Source organism: Nicotiana tabacum, chromosome 8 (genome assembly GCF_000715075.1).
Source record: "Nicotiana tabacum cultivar K326 chromosome 8, ASM71507v2, whole genome shotgun sequence".
Lineage (NCBI taxonomy): Eukaryota > Viridiplantae > Streptophyta > Magnoliopsida > Solanales > Solanaceae > Nicotiana > Nicotiana tabacum.
The window spans coordinates 179,747,072-179,766,691 of NC_134087.1; positions in this window are offsets into that span (position 1 = coordinate 179,747,072).

Here is a 19,620-nt window from a genome sequence, read left to right on the forward strand (position 1 = left end):
CCCTGAGTTGAGCAATTTTCTTTTAGCTGACATTAGGGCTCCAATCTCTGAGTTGAGCGATTTTTCTTTAGCCGACATTAGGGCTCCAATCCCTGAGTTGAGCGATTTTCTTTTAGCCGACATTAGGGCTCTAATCCCTGAGTTGAGCGATTTTCTTTTAGCCGACATTAGGGCTCCAATCCCTGAGTTGAGCAATTTTCTTTAGCCGACATTAGGGCTCCAATCCCTGAGTTGAGCGAATTTTATTTTAGCCGATATTAGGGCTCCAATCCCTGAGTTGAGTGAATTTCCTTTTAGCCGACATTAGGGCTCCAATCCCTGAGTTGAGCGATTTTCTTTTAGCCGACACTAGGGCTCCAATCCCTGAGTTGAGCGAATTTTCTTTTAACCGACATTAGGGCTCCAATCCCTGAGTTGAGCGATTTTCATTTAGCCGACATTAGGGCTCCAATCCCTGAGTTGAGCTAATTTTATTATAGCCGCCATTAGGGCACCAATCCCTGAGTTGAGCGATTTTCTTTTAGCCGACATTAGGGCTCCAATTCCTGAGTTGAGTGATTTTCTTTTAACCGACATTAGGGCTCCAATCCTTGAGTTGAGCAATTTTCTTTAGCTGACATTAGGGCTCCAATCCCTGAGTTGATCAATTTTCTTTAGCCGACATTAGGGCTCCAATCCCTGAGTTGAGCAATTTTCTTTAGCCGACATTAGGGCTCCAATCCCTGAGTTGAGCAAGTTTCTTTTAACCGACATTAGGGCTCCAATCCTTGAGTTGAGCAATTTTCTTTAGCTGACATTAGGGCTCCAATCCCTGAGTTGAACAATTTTCTTTAGCCGACATTAGGGCTCCAATCCCTGAGTTGAGCAATTTTCTTTAGCCGACATTAGGGCTCCAATCCCTGAGTTGAGCAAGTTTCCTTTAGCTGACATTAGGGCTCCAATCCCAGAGTTGAGCAATTTTCTTTTAGCCGACATTAGGGCTCCAATTCCTGAGTTGAGTGATTTTCTTTTAACCGACATTAGGGCTCCAATCCTTGAGTTGAGCAATTTTCTTTAGCTGACATTAGGGCTCCAATCCCTGAGTTGATCAATTTTCTTTAGCCGACATTAGGGCTCCAATCCCTGAGTTGAGCAATTTTCTTTAGCCGACATTAGGGCTCCAATCCCTGAGTTGAGCAAGTTTCCTTTAGCTGACATTAGGGCTCCAATCCCTGAGTTGAGCAATTTTCTTTTAGCCGACATTAGGGCTCCAATCCCTGAGTTGAGCAATTTTCTTTTAGCCGACATTAGGGCTCCAATCCCTGAGTTGAGCGATTTTCCTTTAGCCGACATTATGGCTCCAATCCCTGAGTTGAGCGATTTTCCTTTAGCCGACATTAGGGCTCCAATCCCTGAGTTGAGCAATTTTCTTTAGCCGACATTAGGGCTCCAATCCCTGAGTTGAGCAATTTTCTTTAGCCGACATTAGGGCTCCAATCTCTGAGTTGAGCAATTTTCTTTTAGCCGACATTAGGGCTCCAATCCCTGAGTTGAGCAATTTTCTTTTAGCCGATATTAGGGCTCCAATCCATAAGTTGAGTGATTTTTCTTTAGCCGACATTAGGGCTCCAATCCCTGAGTTGAGCAATTTTCTTTAGCCGACATTAGGGCTCCAATCCCTGAGTTGAGCAATTTTCTTTAGCCGACATTAGGGCTCCAATCTCTGAGTTGAGCAATTTTCTTTTAGCCGACATTAGGGCTCCAATCCCTGAGTTGAGCAATTTTCTTTTAGCCGATATTAGGTCTCCAATCCCTAAGTTGTGCGATTTTTCTTTAGCCGACATTAGGGTTTCAATCCCTGAGTTGAGCAATTTTCTTTTAGCCGACATTAGGGCTCCAATCCCTGATTTGTGAAATTTTCCTTTAGCCGACATTAGGGCTCAATCCCTAAGTTGAGCGATTTTCCTTTATCCGACATTAGGGATCCAATCCCTGAGTTGAGCAATTTTCTTTTAGCTGACATTAGGGCTCCAATCTCTGAGTTGAGCGATTTTTCTTTAGCCGACATTAGGGCTCCAATCCCTGAGTTGAGCGATTTTCTTTTAGCCGACATTAGGGCTCTAATCCCTGAGTTGAGCGATTTTCTTTTAGCCGACATTAGGGCTCCAATCCCTGAGTTGAGCAATTTTCTTTAGCCGACATTAGGGCTCCAATCCCTGAGTTGAGCGAATTTTATTTTAGCCGATATTAGGGCTCCAATCCCTGAGTTGAGTGAATTTCCTTTTAGCCGACATTAGGGCTCCAATCCCTGAGTTGAGCGATTTTCTTTTAGCCGACACTAGGGCTCCAATCCCTGAGTTGAGCGAATTTTCTTTTAACCGACATTAGGGCTCCAATCCCTGAGTTGAGCGATTTTCATTTAGCCGACATTAGGGCTCCAATCCCTGAGTTGAGCTAATTTTATTATAGCCGCCATTAGGGCACCAATCCCTGAGTTGAGCGATTTTCTTTTAGCCGACATTAGGGCTCCAATTCCTGAGTTGAGTGATTTTCTTTTAACCGATATTAGGGCTCCAATCCTTGAGTTGAGCAATTTTCTTTAGCTGACATTAGGGCTCCAATCCCTGAGTTGATCAATTTTCTTTAGCCGACATTAGGGCTCCAATCCCTGAGTTGAGCAATTTTCTTTAGCCGACATTAGGGCTCCAATCCCTGAGTTGAGCAAGTTTCCTTTAGCTGACATTAGGGCTCCAATCCCTGAGTTGAGCAATTTTCTTTTAGCCGACATTAGGGCTCCAATCCCTGATTTGTGAAATTTTCCTTTAGCCGACATTAGGGCTCAATCCCTAAGTTGAGCGATTTTCCTTTATCCGACATTAGGGATCCAATCCCTGAGTTGAGCAATTTTCTTTTAGCCGACATTAGGGCTCCAATCTCTGAGTTGAGCGATTTTTCTTTAGCCGACATTAGGGCTCCAATCCCTGAGTTGAGCGATTTTCTTTTAGCCGACATTAGGTCTCCAATCCCTGAGTTGAGCGATTTTCTTTTAGCCGACATTAGGGCTCCAATCCCTGAGTTGAGCAATTTTCTTTAGCCGACATTAGGGCTCCAATCCCTGAGTTGAGCGAATTTTCTTTTAGCCGATATTAGGGCTCCAATCCCTGAGTTGAGTGAATTTCCTTTTAGCCGACATTAGGGCTCCAATCCCTGAGTTGAGCGATTTTCTTTTAGCCGACACTAGGGCTCCAATCCCTGAGTTGAGCGAATTTTCTTTTAACCGACATTAGGGCTCCAATCCCTGAGTTGAGCGATTTTCATTTAGCCGACATTAGGGCTCCAATCCCTGAGTTGAGCTAATTTTATTATAGCCGCCATTTGGGCACCAATCCCTGAGTTGAGCGATTTTCTTTTAGCCGACATTAGGGCTCCAATTCCTGAGTTGAGTGATTTTCTTTTAACCGACATTAGGGCTCCAATCCTTGAGTTGAGCAATTTTCTTTAGCTGACATTAGGGCTCCAATCCCTGAGTTGATCAATTTTCTTTAGCCGACATTAGGGCTCCAATCCCTGAGTTGAGCAATTTTCTTTAGCCGACATTAGGGCTCCAATCCCTGAGTTGAGCAAGTTTCCTTTAGCTGACATTAGGGCTACAATCCCTGAGTTGAGCAATTTTCTTTTAGCCGACATTAGGGCTCCAATCCCTGAGTTAAGCAATTTTCTTTTAGCCGACATTAGGGCTCCAATCCCTGAGTTGAGCGATTTTCCTTTAGCCGACATTATGGCTCCAATCCCTGAGTTGAGCGATTTTCCTTTAGCCGACATTAGGGCTCCAATCCCTGAGTTGAGCAATTTTCTTTTAGCCGACATTAGGGCTCCAATCCCTGATTTGTGAAATTTTCCTTTAGCCGACATTAGGGCTCAATCCCTAAGTTGAGCGATTTTCCTTTATCCGACATTAGGGATCCAATCCCTGAGTTGAGCAATTTTCTTTTAGCTGACATTAGGGCTCCAATCTCTGAGTTGAGCGATTTTTCTTTAGCCGACATTAGGGCTCCAATCCCTGAGTTGAGCGATTTTCTTTTAGCCGACATTAGGGCTCTAATCCCTGAGTTGAGCGATTTTCTTTTAGCCGACATTAGGGCTCCAATCCCTGAGTTGAGCAATTTTCTTTAGCCGACATTAGGGCTCCAATCCCTGAGTTGAGCGAATTTTATTTTAGCCGATATTAGGGCTCCAATCCCTGAGTTGAGTGAATTTCCTTTTAGCCGACATTAGGGCTCCAATCCCTGAGTTGAGCGATTTTCTTTTAGCCGACACTAGGGCTCCAATCCCTGAGTTGAGCGAATTTTCTTTTAACCGACATTAGGGCTCCAATCCCTGAGTTGAGCGATTTTCATTTAGCTGACATTAGGGCTCCAATCCCTGAGTTGAGCTAATTTTATTATAGCCTCCATTAGGGCACCAATCCCTGAGTTGAGCGATTTTCTTTTAGCCGACATTAGGGCTCCAATTCCTGAGTTGAGTGATTTTCTTTTAACCGACATTAGGGCTCCAATCCTTGAGTTGAGCAATTTTCTTTAGCTGACATTAGGGCTCCAATCCCTGAGTTGATCAATTTTCTTTAGCCGACATTAGGGCTCCAATCCCTGAGTTGAGCAATTTTCTTTAGCCGACATTAGGGCTCCAATCCCTGAGTTGAGCAAGTTTCCTTTAGCTGACATTAGGGCTCCAATCCCTGAGTTGAGCAATTTTCTTTTAGCCGACATTAGGGCTCCAATCCCTGATTTGTGAAATTTTCCTTTAGCCGACATTAGGGCTCAATCCCTAAGTTGAGCGATTTTCCTTTATCCGACATTAGGGATCCAATCCCTGAGTTGAGCAATTTTCTTTTAGCCGACATTAGGGCTCCAATCTCTGAGTTGAGCGATTTTTCTTTAGCCGACATTAGGGCTCCAATCCCTGAGTTGAGCGATTTTCTTTTAGCCGACATTAGGGCTCCAATCCCTGAGTTGAGCGATTTTCTTTTAGCCGACATTAGGGCTCCAATCCCTGAGTTGAGCAATTTTCTTTAGCCGACATTAGGGCTCCAATCCCTGAGTTGAGCGAATTTTCTTTTAGCCGATATTAGGGCTCCAATCCCTGAGTTGAGTGAATTTCCTTTTAGCCGACATTAGGGCTCCAATCCCTGAGTTGAGCGATTTTCTTTTAGCCGACACTAGGGCTCCAATCCCTGAGTTGAGCGAATTTTCTTTTAACCGACATTAGGGCTCCAATCCCTGAGTTGAGCGATTTTCATTTAGCCGACATTAGGGCTCCAATCCCTGAGTTGAGCTAATTTTATTATAGCCGCCATTTGGGCACCAATCCCTGAGTTGAGCGATTTTCTTTTAGCCGACATTAGGGCTCCAATTCCTGAGTTTAGTGATTTTCTTTTAACCGACATTAGGGCTCCAATCCTTGAGTTGAGCAATTTTCTTTAGCTGACATTAGGGCTCCAATCCCTGAGTTGATCAATTTTCTTTAGCCGACATTAGGGCTCCAATCCCTGAGTTGAGCAATTTTCTTTAGCCGACATTAGGGCTCCAATCCCTGAGTTGAGCAAGTTTCCTTTAGCTGACATTAGGGCTCCAATCCCTGAGTTGAGCAATTTTCTTTTAGCCGACATTAGGGCTCCAATCCCTGAGTTGAGCAATTTTCTTTTAGCCGACATTAGGGCTCCAATCCCTGAGTTGAGCGATTTTCATTTAGCCGACATTAGGGCTCCAATCCCTGAGTTGAGCTAATTTTATTATAGCCGCCATTTGGGCACCAATCCCTGAGTTGAGCGATTTTCTTTTAGCCGACATTAGGGCTCCAATTCCTGAGTTGAGTGATTTTCTTTTAACCGACATTAGGGCTCCAATCCTTGAGTTGAGCAATTTTCTTTAGCCGACATTAGGGCTCCAATCCCTGAGTTGAGCAATTTTCTTTAGCCGACATTAGGGCTCCAATCCCTGAGTTGAGCAATTTTCTTTAGCCGACATTAGGGCTCCAATCCCTGAGTTGAGCAATTTTCTTTAGCCGACATTAGGGCTCCAATCCCTGAGTTGAGCAAGTTTCCTTTAGCTGACATTAGGGCTCCAATCCCTGAGTTGAGCAATTTTCTTTTAGCCGACATTAAGGCTCCAATTCCTGAGTTGAGTGATTTTCTTTTAACCGACATTAGGGCTCCAATCCTTGAGTTGAGCAATTTTCTTTAGCTGACATTAGGGCTCCAATCCCTGAGTTGAGCAATTTTCTTTAGCCGACATTAGGGCTCCAATCCCTGAGTTGAGCGAATTTTATTTTAGCCGATATTAGGGCTCCAATCCCTGAGTTGAGTGAATTTCCTTTTAGCCGACATTAGGGCTCCAATCCCTGAGTTGAGCGATTTTCTTTTAGCCGACACTAGGGCTCCAATCCCTGAGTTGAGCGAATTTTCTTTTAACCGACATTAGGGCTCCAATCCCTGAGTTGAGCGATTTTCATTTAGCCGACATTAGGGCTCCAATCCCTGAGTTGAGCTAATTTTATTATAGCCGCCATTAGGGCACCAATCCCTGAGTTGAGCGATTTTCTTTTAGCCGACATTAGGGCTCCAATTCCTGAGTTGAGTGATTTTCTTTTAACCGACATTAGGGCTCCAATCCTTGAGTTGAGCAATTTTCTTTAGCTGACATTAGGGCTCCAATCCCTGAGTTGATCAATTTTCTTTAGCCGACATTAGGGCTCCAATCCCTGAGTTGAGCAATTTTCTTTAGCCGACATTAGGGCTCCAATCCCTGAGTTGAGCAAGTTTCCTTTAGCTGACATTAGGGCTCCAATCCCTGAGTTGAGCAATTTTCTTTTAGCCGACATTAGGGCTCCAATCCCTGAGTTGAGCAATTTTCTTTTAGCCGACATTAGGGCTCCAATCCCTGAGTTGAGCGATTTTCCTTTAGCCGACATTATGGCTCCAATCCCTGAGTTGAGCGATTTTCCTTTAGCCGACATTAGGGCTCCAATCCCTGAGTTGAGCAATTTTCTTTAGCCGACATTAGGGCTCCAATCCCTGAGTTGAGCAATTTTCTTTAGCCGACATTAGGGCTCCAATCTCTGAGTTGAGCAATTTTCTTTTAGCCGACATTAGGGCTCCAATCCCTGAGTTGAGCAATTTTCTTTTAGCCGATATTAGGGCTCCAATCCATAAGTTGAGTGATTTTTCTTTAGCCGACATTAGGGCTCCAATCCATGAGTTGAGCAATTTTCTTTAGCCGACATTAAGGCTCCAATCCCTGAGTTGAGTAATTTTCTTTAGCCGACATTAGGGCTCCAATCTCTGAGTTGAGCAATTTTCTTTTAGCCGACATTAGGGCTCCAATCCCTGAGTTGAGCAATTTCTTTTAGCCGATATTAGGTCTCCAATCCCTAAGTTGTGCGATTTTTCTTTAGCCGACATTAGGGTTTCAATCCCTGAGTTGAGCAATTTTCTTTTAGCCGACATTAGGGCTCCAATCCCTGATTTGTGAAATTTTCCTTTAGCCGACATTAGGGCTCAATCCCTAAGTTGAGCGATTTTCCTTTATCCGACATTAGGGATCCAATCCCTGAGTTGAGCAATTTTCTTTTAGCCGACATTAGGGCTCCAATCTCTGAGTTGAGCGATTTTTCTTTAGCCGACATTAGGGCTCCAATCCCTGAGTTGAGCGATTTTCTTTTAGCCGACATTAGGGCTCCAATCCCTGAGTTGAGCGATTTTCTTTTAGCCGACATTAGGGCTCCAATCCCTGAGTTGAGCAATTTTCTTTAGCCGACATTAGGGCTCCAATCCCTGAGTTGAGCGAATTTTCTTTTAGTCGATATTAGGGCTCCAATCCCTGAGTTGAGTGAATTTCCTTTTAGCCGACATTAGGGCTCCAATCCCTGAGTTGAGCGATTTTCTTTTAGCCGACACTAGGGCTCCAATCCCTGAGTTGAGCGAATTTTCTTTTAACCGACATTAGGGCTCCAATCCCTGAGTTGAGCGATTTTCATTTAGCCGACATTAGGGCTCCAATCCCTGAGTTGAGCTAATTTTATTATAGCCGCCATTAGGGCACCAATCCCTGAGTTGAGCGATTTTCTTTTAGCCGACATTAGGGCTCCAATTCCTGAGTTGAGTAATTTTCTTTTAACCGACATTAGGGCTCCAATCCTTGAATTGAGCAATTTTCTTTAGCTGACATTAGGTCTCCAATCCCTGAGTTGATCAATTTTCTTTAGCCGACATTAGGGCTCCAATCCCTGAGTTGAGCAATTTTCTTTAGCCGACATTAGGGCTCCAATCCCTGAGTTGAGCAAGTTTCCTTTAGCTGACATTAGGGCTCCAATCCCTGAGTTGAGCAATTTTCTTTTAGCCGACATTAGGGCTCCAATCCCTGAGTTGAGCAATTTTCTTTTAGCCGACATTAGGGCTCCAATCCCTGAGTTGAGCGATTTTCCTTTAGCCGACATTATGGCTCCAATCCCTGAGTTGAGCGATTTTCCTTTAGCCGACATTAGGGCTCCAATCCCTGAGTTGAGCAATTTTCTTTAGCCGACATTAGGGCTCCAATCCCTGAGTTGAGCAATTTTCTTTAGCCGACATTAGGGCTCCAATCTATGAGTTGAGCAATTTTCTTTTAGCCGACATTAGGGCTCCAATCCCTGAGTTGAGCAATTTTCTTTTAGCCGATATTAGGGCTCCAATCCATAAGTTGAGTGATTTTTCTTTAGCCGACATTAGGGCTTCAATCCCTGAGTTGAGCAATTTTCTTTTAGCCGACATTAGGGCTCCAATCCCTGATTTGTGAAATTTTCCTTTAGCCGACATTAGGGCTCCAATCCCTAAGTTGAGCGATTTTCCTTTATCCGACATTAGGGATCCAATCCCTGAGTTGAACAATTTTCTTTTAGCCGACATTAGGGCTCCAATCCCTGAGTTGAGCGATTTTTCTTTAGCCGACATTAGGGCTCCAATCCCTGAGTTGAGCGATTTTCTTTTAGCCGACATTAGGGCTCCAATCCCTGAGTTGAGCGATTTTCTTTTAGCCGACATTAGGGCTCCAATCCCTGAGTTGAGTAAATTTCTTTAGCCGACATTAGGGCTCCAATCCCTGAGTTGAGCGAATTTTTTTTTAGCCGACATTAGGGCTCCAATACCTGAGTTGAGTGAATTTCCTTTTAGCCGACATTAGGGCTCCAATCCCTGAGTTGAGCGATTTTCTTTTAGCCGACACTAGGGCTCCAATCCCTGAGTTGAGCGAATTTTCTTTTAACCGACATTAGTGCTCCAATCCCTGAGTTGAGCGATTTTCTTTTAGCCGACATTAGGGCTCCAATCCCTGAGTTGAGCGAATTTTATTATAGCCGCCATTAGGGCACCAATCCCTGAGTTGAGCGATTTTCTTTTAGCCGACATTAGGGCTCCAATTCCTGAGTTGAGTTATTTTCTTTTAACCGACATTAGGGCTCCAATCCCTGAGTTGAGCAATTTTCTTTAGCCGACATTAGGGCTCCAATCCCTGAGTTGAGCAATTTTCTTTAGCCGACATTAGGGCTCCAATCCCTGAGTTGAGCAATTTTCTTTAGCCGACATTAGGGCTCCAATCCCTGAGTTGAGCGAATTTTCTTTTGGCCGACATTAGCACTCCAATCCCTGAGTTGAGCAATTTTCTTTAGCCGACATTAGGGCTCCAATCCCTGAGTTGAGCAATTTTTTTTAGCCGACATTAGGGCTCCAATCCCTGAGTTGAGCAATTTTTTTTTAGCCGATATTAGGTCTCCAATCCCTAAGTTGTGCGATTTTTCTTTAGCCGACATTAGGGTTTCAATCCCTGAGTTGAGCAATTTTCTTTTAGACGACATTAGGGCTCCAATCCCTGATTTGTGAAATTTTCCTTTAGCCGACATTAGGGCTCCAATCCCTAAGTTGAGAGATTTTCCTTTATCCGACATTAGGGATCCAATCCCTGAGTTGAGCAATTTTCTTTTAGCCGACATTAGGGCTCCAATTCCTGAGTTGAGTGATTTTTCTTTAGCCGACATTAGGGCTCCAATCCCTGAGTTGAGCGATTTTCTTTTAGCCGACATTAGGGCTCCAATCCCTGAGTTGAGCAATTTTCTTTAGCCGACATTAGGGCTCCAATCCCTGAGTTGAGCGAATTTTCTTTTAGCCGATATTAGGGCTCCAATCCCTGAGTTGAGTGAATTTCCTTTTAGCCGACATTAGGGCTCCAATCCCTGAGTTGAGCGATTTTCTTTTAGCCGACACTAGGGCTCCAATCCCTGAGTTGAGCGAATTTTCTTTTAACCGACATTAGGGCTCCAATCCCTGAGTTGAGCGATTTTCATTTAGCCGACATTAGGGCTCCAATCCCTGAGTTGAGCGAATTTTATTATAGCCGCCATTAGGGCACCAATCCCTGAGTTGAGCGATTTTCTTTTAGCCGACATTAGGGCTCCAATTCCTGAGTTGAGTGATTTTCTTTTAACCGACATTAGGGCTCCAATCCTTGAGTTGAGCAATTTTCTTTAGCTGACATTAGGGCTCCAATCCCTGAGTTGAGCAATTTTCTTTAGCCGACATTAGGGCTCCAATCCCTGAGTTGAGCAATTTTCTTTAGCCGACATTAGGGCTCCAATCCCTGAGTTGAGCAAGCTTCCTTTAGCTGACATTAGGGCTCCAATCCCTGAGTTGAGCAATTTTCTTTTAGCCGACATTAGGGCTCCAATCCCTGAGTTGAGCAATTTTCTTTTAGCCGACATTAGGGCTCCAATCCCTGAGTTGAGCGATTTTCCTTTAGCCGACATTTGGGCTCCAATCCCTGAGTTGAGCGATTTTCCTTTAGCCGACATTAGGGCTCCAATCCCTGAGTTGAGCAATTTTCTTTAGCCGACATTAGGGCTCCAATCCCTGAGTTGAGCAATTTTCTTTAGCCGACATTAGAGCTCCAATCTCTGAGTTGAGCAATTTTCTTTTAGCCGACATTAGGGCTCCAATCCCTGAGTTGAGCAATTTTCTTTTAGCCGATATTAGGGCTCCAATCCATAAGTTGAGTGATTTTTCTTTAGCCGACATTAGGGCTTCAATCCCTGAGTTGAGCAATTTTCTTTTAGCCGACATTAGGGCTCCAATCCCTGATTTGTGAAATTTTCCTTTAGCCGACATTAGGGCTCCAATCCCTAAGTTGAGCGATTTTCCTTTATCCGACATTAGGGATCCAATCCCTGAGTTGAACAATTTTCTTTTAGCCGACATTAGGGCTCCAATCCCTGAGTTGAGCGATTTTTCTTTAGCCGACATTAGGGCTCCAATCCCTGAGTTGAGCGATTTTCTTTTAGCCGACATTAGGGCTCCAATCCCTGAGTTGAGCGATTTTCTTTTAGCCGACATTAGGGCTCCAATCCCTGAGTTGAGTAATTTTCTTTAGCCGACATTAGGGCTCCAATACCTGAGTTGAGCGAATTTTCTTTTAGCCGACATTAGGGCTCCAATACCTGACTTGAGTGAATTTCCTTTTAGCTGACATTAGGGCTCCAATCCCTGAGTTGAGCGATTTTCTTTTAGCCGACACTAGGGCTCCAATCCCTGAGTTGAGCGAATTTTCTTTTAACCGACATTAGTGCTCCAATCCCTGAGTTGAGCGATTTTCTTTTAGCCGACATTAGGGCTCCAATCCCTGAGTTGAGCGAATTTTATTATAGCCGCCATTAGGGCACCAATCCCTGAGTTGAGCGATTTTCTTTTAGCCGACATTAGGGCTCCAATTCCTGAGTTGAGTTATTTTCTTTTAACCGACATTAGGGCTCAAATCCCTGAGTTGAGCAATTTTCTTTAGCCGACATTAGGGCTCCAATCCCTGAGTTGAGCAATTTTCTTTAGCCGACATTAGGGCTCCAATCACTGAGTTGAGCAATTTTCTTTAGCCGACATTAGGGCTCCAATCCCTGAGTTGAGCGATTTTCCTTTAGCCGACATTAGGGCTCCAATCTCTGAGTTGAGCGAATTTTCTTTTAGCCGACATTAGCACTCCAATCCCTGAGTTGAGCAATTTTCTTTAGCCGACATTAGGGCTCCAATCTCTGAGTTGAGCAATTTTCTTTTAGCCGACATTAGGGCTCCAATCCCTGAGTTGAGCAATTTTCTTTTAGCCGATATTAGGTCTCCAATCCCTAAGTTGTGCGATTTTTCTTTAGCCGACATTAGGGTTTCAATCCCTGAGTTGAGCAATTTTCTTTTAGCCGACATTAGGGCTCCAATCCCTGATTTGTGAAATTTTCCTTAAGCCGACATTAGGGCTCCAATCCCTAAGTTGAGCGATTTTCCTTTATCCGACATTAGGGATCCAATCCCTGAGTTGAGCAATTTTCTTTTAGCCGACATTAGGGCTCCAATCCCTGAGTTGAGCGATTTTTCTTTAGCCGACATTAGGGCTCCAATCCCTGAGTTGAGCGATTTTCTTTTAGCCGACATTAGGGCTCCAATCCCTGAGTTGAGCGATTTTCTTTTAGCCGACATTAGGGCTCCAATCCCTGAGTTGAGCAATTTTCTTTAGCCGACATTAGGGCTCCAATCCCTGAGTTGAGCGATTTTCTTTTAGCCGACATTAGGGCTCCAATCCCTGAGTTGAGCGAATTTTATTATAGCCGCCATTAGGGCACCAATCCCTGAGTTGAGCGATTTTCTTTTAGCCGACATTAGGGCTCCAATTCCTGAGTTGAGTGATTTTCTTTTAACCGACATTAGGGCTCCAATCACTGAGTTGAGCAATTTTCTTTAGCCGACATTAGGGCTCCAATCCCTGAGTTGAGCAATTTTCTTTAGCCGACATTAGGGTTCCAATCCCTGAGTTGAGCAATTTTCTTTAGCCGACATTAGGGCTCCAATCCCTGAGTTGAGCAATTTTCTTTAGCCGACATTAGGGCTCCAATCCCTGAGTTGAGCGATTTTCCTTTAGCCGACATTAGGGCTCCAATCCCTGAGTTGAGCAATTTTCTTTAGCCGACATTAGGGCTCCAATCCCTGAGTTGAGCAATTTTCTTTAGCCGACATTAGGGCTCCAATCTCTGAGTTGAGCAATTTTCTTTTAGCCGACATTAGGGCTCCAATCCCTGAGTTGAGCAATTTTCTTTTAGCCGATATTAGGTCTCCAATCCCTAAGTTGTGCGATTTTTCTTTAGCCGACATTAGGGTTTCAATCCCTGAGTTGAGCAATTTTCTTTTAGCCGACATTAGGGCTCCAATCCCTGATTTGTGAAATTTTCCTTAAGCCGACATTAGGGCTCCAATCCCTAAGTTGAGCGATTTTCCTTTATCCGACATTAGGGATCCAATCCCTGAGTTGAGCAATTTTTTTTAGCCGACATTAGGGCTCCAATCCCTGAGTTGAGCGATTTTCTTTTAGCCAACATTAGGACTCCAATCCCTGAGTTGAGCAATTTTCTTTAGCCGACATTAGGGCTCCAATCCCTGAATTGAGCAATTTTCTCTTAGCCGACATTAGGGCTCCAATCCCTTAGTTGAGCGATTTTCTTTTAGCCGACATTTGGGCTCCAATCCCTGAGTTGAGCGATTTTCTTTTAGCCGACATTAGGGCTCCAATCTCTGAGTTGAGAAATTTTCCTTTAGCCGACATTAGGGCTCCAATCCCTGAGTTGAGCGAATTTCCTTTTAGCTGACATTAGGGCTCCAATACCTGCGTTGAGCGATTTTCCTTTAGCCGACATTAGGGCTCCAATCCCTGAGTTGAGCGAATTTCCTTTTAGCTGACATTAGGGCTCCAATGCCTGAGTTGAGAGATTTTCTTTTAGCCGACATTAGGGCTCCAATCCCTGAGTTGAACAATTTTCTTTAGCCGACATTAGGGCTCCAATCCTTGAGTTGAGCGATTTTCCTTTAGCCGACATTAGGGCTCCAATCCCTGAGTTGAGCGAATTTTCTTTTAGCCGACATTAGGGCTCCAATCCCTGAGTTGAGCGATTTTCTATTTAGACGATAGTAGCGCAACAATCCCTGAGTTGAGCGATTTTCTTTTAGCCGACATTAGGGTTCCAATCCCTGAGTTGAGCAAATTTTCCTTTAGCCGACATTAGGCCTCCAATCACTGAGTTGAGCGATTTTTCTTTAGCCGACATTAGGGCTCCAATCCCTTAGTTGAGCAATTTTCTTTAGCCGACATTAGGGCTTCAATCCCTGAGTTGAGCAATTTTCTTTAACTGGCATTAGGGCTCCAATCCCTGAGTTGAGCAATTTTATTTTAGCCGAATTTAGGGCTCCAATCCCTGAGTTGAGCAATTTTGTTTTAGCCGACATTAGAGCTCCAATCCCTGAGTTGAGCAATTTTCTTTTAGCCGACATTAGGGCTCCAATCCCTGAGTTGAGCAATTTTCCTTTAGCCGACATTAGGGCTCCAATCCCTAAGTTGAGCGATTTTCCTTTAGCCGACATTCGGGATCCAATCCCTGAGTTGAGTAATTTTCTTTTAGCCGACATTAGGGCTCCAATCCCTGAGTTGAGCGATTTTCCTTTAGCCGACATTAGGGCTCCAATTCCCTGAATTGAGCGAATTTTCTTTTAGCCGACATTAGGGCTCCAATCCCTGAGTTGAGCGATTTTCTTTTAGCCGATATTAGGGCTCCAATCCCTGAGTTGAGCGATTTTCTTTTAGCCGACATTAGGGCTCCAATCCCTGAGTTGAGCAATTTTCATTTAGCCTACATTAGGGCTCCAATCCCTGAGTTAAGCGAATTTCCTTTTAGCCGAAATTAGGGCTCCAATCCCTGAGTTGAGCGATTTTCCTTTAGCCGACATTAAAGCTCCAATTCCTGAGTTGATCGAATTTCCTTTTAGCCGACATTAGGGCTCCAATCTCTGAGTTGAGCGATTTTCTTTTAGCCGACATTAGGGCTCCAATCCCTGAGTTGGGCGAATTTTCTTTTAGCCTACATTAGGGCTCCAATCCTTGTGTTAATCGATTTTCCTTTAGCCGACATTAGGGATCCAATCCCTGAGTTGAGCGATTTTCTTTTAGCCGACATTAGGGCTCCAATCCCTGAGTTGAGCGATTTTCTTTTAGCCGACATTAGGGCTCCAATCCCTGAGTTGAGCGATTTTCTTTTAGCCAACATTAGGACTCCAATCCCTGAGTTGAGCAATTTTCTTTAGGCGACATTAGGGCTTCAATTCCTGAGTTGAGCAATTTTCTTTAGCCGACATTAGGGCTCAATTCCCTGAATTGAGCAATTTTCTCTTAGCCGACATTAGGGCTCCAATCCCTGAGTTGAGCGAATTTCCTTTTAGCTGACATTAGGGCTCCAATGCCTGAGTTGAGAGATTTTCTTTTAGCCGACATTAGGGCTCCAATCCCTGAGTTGAACAATTTTCTTTAGCCGACATTAGGGCTCCAATCCTTGAGTTGAGCGATTTTCCTTTAGCCGACATTAGGGCTCCAATCCCTGAGTTGAGCGAATTTTCTTTTAGCCGACATTAGGGCTCCAATCCCTGAGTTGAGCGATTTTCTATTTAGACGATAGTAGCGCAACAATCCCTGAGTTGAGCGATTTTCTTTTAGCCGACATTAGGGTTCCAATCCCTGAGTTGAGCAAATTTTCCTTTAGCCGACATTAGGCCTCCAATCACTGAGTTGAGCGATTTTTCTTTAGCCGACATTAGGGCTCCAATCCCTTAGTTGAGCAATTTTCTTTAGCCGACATTAGGGCTTCAATCCCTGAGTTGAGCAATTTTCTTTAACTGGCATTAGGGCTCCAATCCCTGAGTTGAGCAATTTTATTTTAGCCGACATTAGGGCTCCAATCCCTGAGTTGAGCAATTTTCTTTTACCCGACATTAGAGCTCCAATCCCTGAGTTGAGCAATTTTCTTTTACCCGACATTAGGGCTCCAATCCCTGAGTTGAGCAATTTTCCTTTAGCCGACATTAGGGCTCCAATCCCTAAGTTGAGCGATTTTCCTATAGCCGACTTTAGGGCTCCAATCCCTAAGTTGAGTAATTTTCTTTTAGCCGACATTAGGGCTCCAATCCCTGAGTTGAGCGATTTTCCTTTAGCCGACATTAGGGCTCCAATCCCTGAATTGAGCGAATTTTCTTTTAGCCGACATTAGGGCTCCAATCCCTGAGTTGAGCGATTTTCTTTTAGCCGATATTAGGGCTCCAATCCCTGAGTTGAGCGATTTTCTTTTAGCCGACATTAGGGCTCCAATCCCTGAGTTGAGCAATTTTCATTTAGCCTACATTAGGGCTCCAATCCCTGAGTTAAGCGAATTTCCTTTTAGCCGAAATTAGGGCTCCAATCCCTGAGTTGAGCGATTTTCCTTTAGCCGACATTAAAGCTCCAATTCCTGAGTTGAGCGAATTTCCTTTTAGCCGACATTAGGGCTCCAATCTCTGAGTTGAGCGATTTTCTTTTAGCCGACATTAGGGCTCCAATCCCTGAGTTGGGCGAATTTTCTTTTAGCCGACATTAGGGCTCCAATCCTTGTGTTAATCGATTTTCCTTTAGCCGACATTAGGGATCCAATCCCTGAGTTGAGCGATTTTCTTTTAGCCGACATTAGGGCTCCAATCCCTGAGTTGAGCGATTTTCTTTTAGCCGACATTAGGGCTCCAATCCCTGAGTTGAGCGATTTTCTTTTAGCCAACATTAGGGCTCCAATCCCTGAGTTGAGCAATTTTCTTTAGCCGACATTAGGGCTTCAATCTCTGAGTTGAGCAATTTTCTTTAGCCGACATTAGGGCTCCAATCTCTGAATTGAGCAATTTTCTCTTAGCCGACATTAGGGCTCCAATCCCTGAGTTGAGCGAATTTTCTTTTAGCCGACATTAGGGCTCCAATCCCTTAGTTGAGCGATTTTCTTTTAGCCGACATTTGGGCTCCAATCCCTGAGTTGAACGATTTTCTTTTAGCCGACATTAGGGCTCCAATCTCTGAGTTGAGAAATTTTCCTTTAGCCGACATTAGGGCTCCAATCCCTGAGTTGAGCGAATTTCCTTTTAGCTGACATTAGGGCTCCAATCCCTGCGTTGAGCGATTTTCCTCTAGCCGACATTAGGGCTCCAATCCCTGAGTTGAGCGAATTTCCTTTTAGCTGACATTAGGGCTCCAATGCCTGAGTTGAGAGATTTTCTTTTAGCCGACATTAGGGCTCCAACCCCTGAGTTGAACAATTTTCTTTAGCCGACATTAGGGCTCCAATCCTTGAGTTGAGCGATTTTCCTTTAGCCGACATTATGGCTCCAATCCCTGAGTTGAGCGAATTTTCTTTTAGCCGACATTAGGGTTCCAATCCCTGAGTTGAGCGATTTTCTATTTAGACGACATTAGCGCAACAATCCCTGAGTTGAGCGATTTTCTTTTAGCCGACATTAGGGTTCCAATCCCTGAGTTGAGCAATTTTCCTTTAGCCGACATTAGGCCTCCAATCACTGAGTTGAGCGATTTTTCTTTAGCCGACATTAGGGCTCCAATCCCTTAGTTGAGCAATTTTCTTTAGCCGACATTAGGGCTTCAATCCCTGAGTTGAGCAATTTTCTTTAACTGACATTAGGGCTCCAATCCCTGAGTTGAGCAATTTTATTTTAGCCGACATTAGGGCTCCAATCCCTGAGTTGAGCAATTTTGTTTTAGCCGACATTAGAGCTCCAATCCCTGAGTTGAGCAATTTTCTTTTAGCCGACATTTGGGCTCCAATCCCTGAGTTGAGCAATTTTCCTTTAGCCGAAATTAGGGCTCCAATCCCTAAGTTGAGCGATTTTCCTTTAGCCGACATTAGGGCTCCAATCCCTGAGTTGAGTAATTTTCTTTTAGCCGACATTAGGGCTCCAATCCCTGAGTTGAGCGATTTTCCTTTAGCCGACATTAGGGCTTCAATCCCTGAATTGAGCGAATTTTCTTTTAGCCGACATTAGGGCTCCAATCCCTGAGTTGAGCGATTTTCTTTTAGCCGATATTAGGGCTCCAATCCCTGAGTTGAGCGATTTTCTTTTAGACGACATTAGGGCTCCAATCCCTGAATTGAGCAATTTTCATTTAGCCTACATTAGGGCTCCAATCCCTGAGTTGAGCGAATTTCCTTTTAGCCGAAATTAGGGCTCCAATCCCTGAGTTGAGCGATTTTCCTTTAGCCGACATTAAAGCTCCAATCCCTGAGTTGAGCGAATTTCCTTTTAGCCGACATTAAGGCTCCAATCTCTGAGTTGAGCGATTTTCTTTTAGCCGACATTAGGGCTCCAATCCCTGAGTTGGGCGAATTTTCTTTTAGCCGACATTAGGGCTCCAATCCTTGTGTTAATCGATTTTCCTTTAGCCGACATTAGGGATCCAATCCCTGAGTTGAGCGATTTTCTTTTAGCCGACATTAGGGCTCCAATCCCTGAGTTGAGCGATTTTCTTTAGCCGACATTAGGGTTTCAATCCCTGAGTTGAGCAATTTTCTTTAGCCGACATTAGGGCTCCAATCCCTGAGTTGAGCAATTTTCTTTTAGCCGACATTAGGGCTCCAATCCCTGAGTTGAGCAATTTTCTTTTAGCCAACATTAGGGCTCTAATCCCTGAGTTGAGCAATTTTCTTTTAGCCGACATTAGGGCTCCAATAACTGAGTAGAGCGATTTTCTTTTAGCCGACATTAGGGCTTCAATCTCTGAGTTGAGCAATTTTCCTTTAGCCGACATTAGGGCTCCAATCCCTGAGTTGAGCGATTTTCTTTTAGCCGACATTAGGGCTACAATCCCTGAGTTGAGCAATTTTCCTTTAGCCGACATTAGGGCTCCAATCCCTGAGTTGAGCGATTTTCTTTTAGCCGACATTAGGGCTACAATCCCTGAGTTGAGCAATTTTCCTTTAGCCGACATTAGGGCTCCAATCCCTGAGTTGAGCGAATTTCCTTTTAGCCGACATTAGGGCTCCAATCCCTGAGTTGAGCGATTTTCCTTTAGCCGACATTAGGGCTCCAATCCCTGAGTTGAGCGAATTTCCTTTTAGCTGACATTAGGGCTCCAATCCCTGAGTTGAGCGATTTTCTTTTAGCCGACATTAGGGCTCCAATCCCTGAGTTGAGTGAATTTTCTTTTAGCTGACATTAGGTTTCCAATCTTTGAGTTGAGCGATTTTCTTTTAGCCGACATTAGGGCTCCAATCTCTGAGTTGAGCAAATTTTCTTTTAGCCGACATTTGGGCTCCAATCCCTAAGTTGAGCGATTTTCTTTTAGCCGACATTAGGGCTCCAATACCTGAGTTGAGCGATTTTTGTTTTACCGACATTAGGGCTCCAATCCCTGAATTGAGCAATTTTCTTTAGCTGACATTAGGGCTCCAATCCCTGAGTTGAGCAATTTTCTTTAGCCGACATTAGGGCTCCAATCCCTGAGTTGAGAAATTTTCTTTAGCCGACATTAGGGCTCCAATCCCTGAGTTGAGCGATTTTCCTTTTGCCGACATTAGGGCTCCAATCCCTGAGTTGAGCAATTTTCCTTTAGCCGACATTAGGGCTCCAATCCCTAAGTTGAGCGATTTTTCTTTAGCCGACATTAGGGCTTCAATCCCTGAGTTGAGCAATTTTCTTTTAGCCGACATTAGGGCTCCAATCCCTGAGTTGAGCGATTTTCCTTT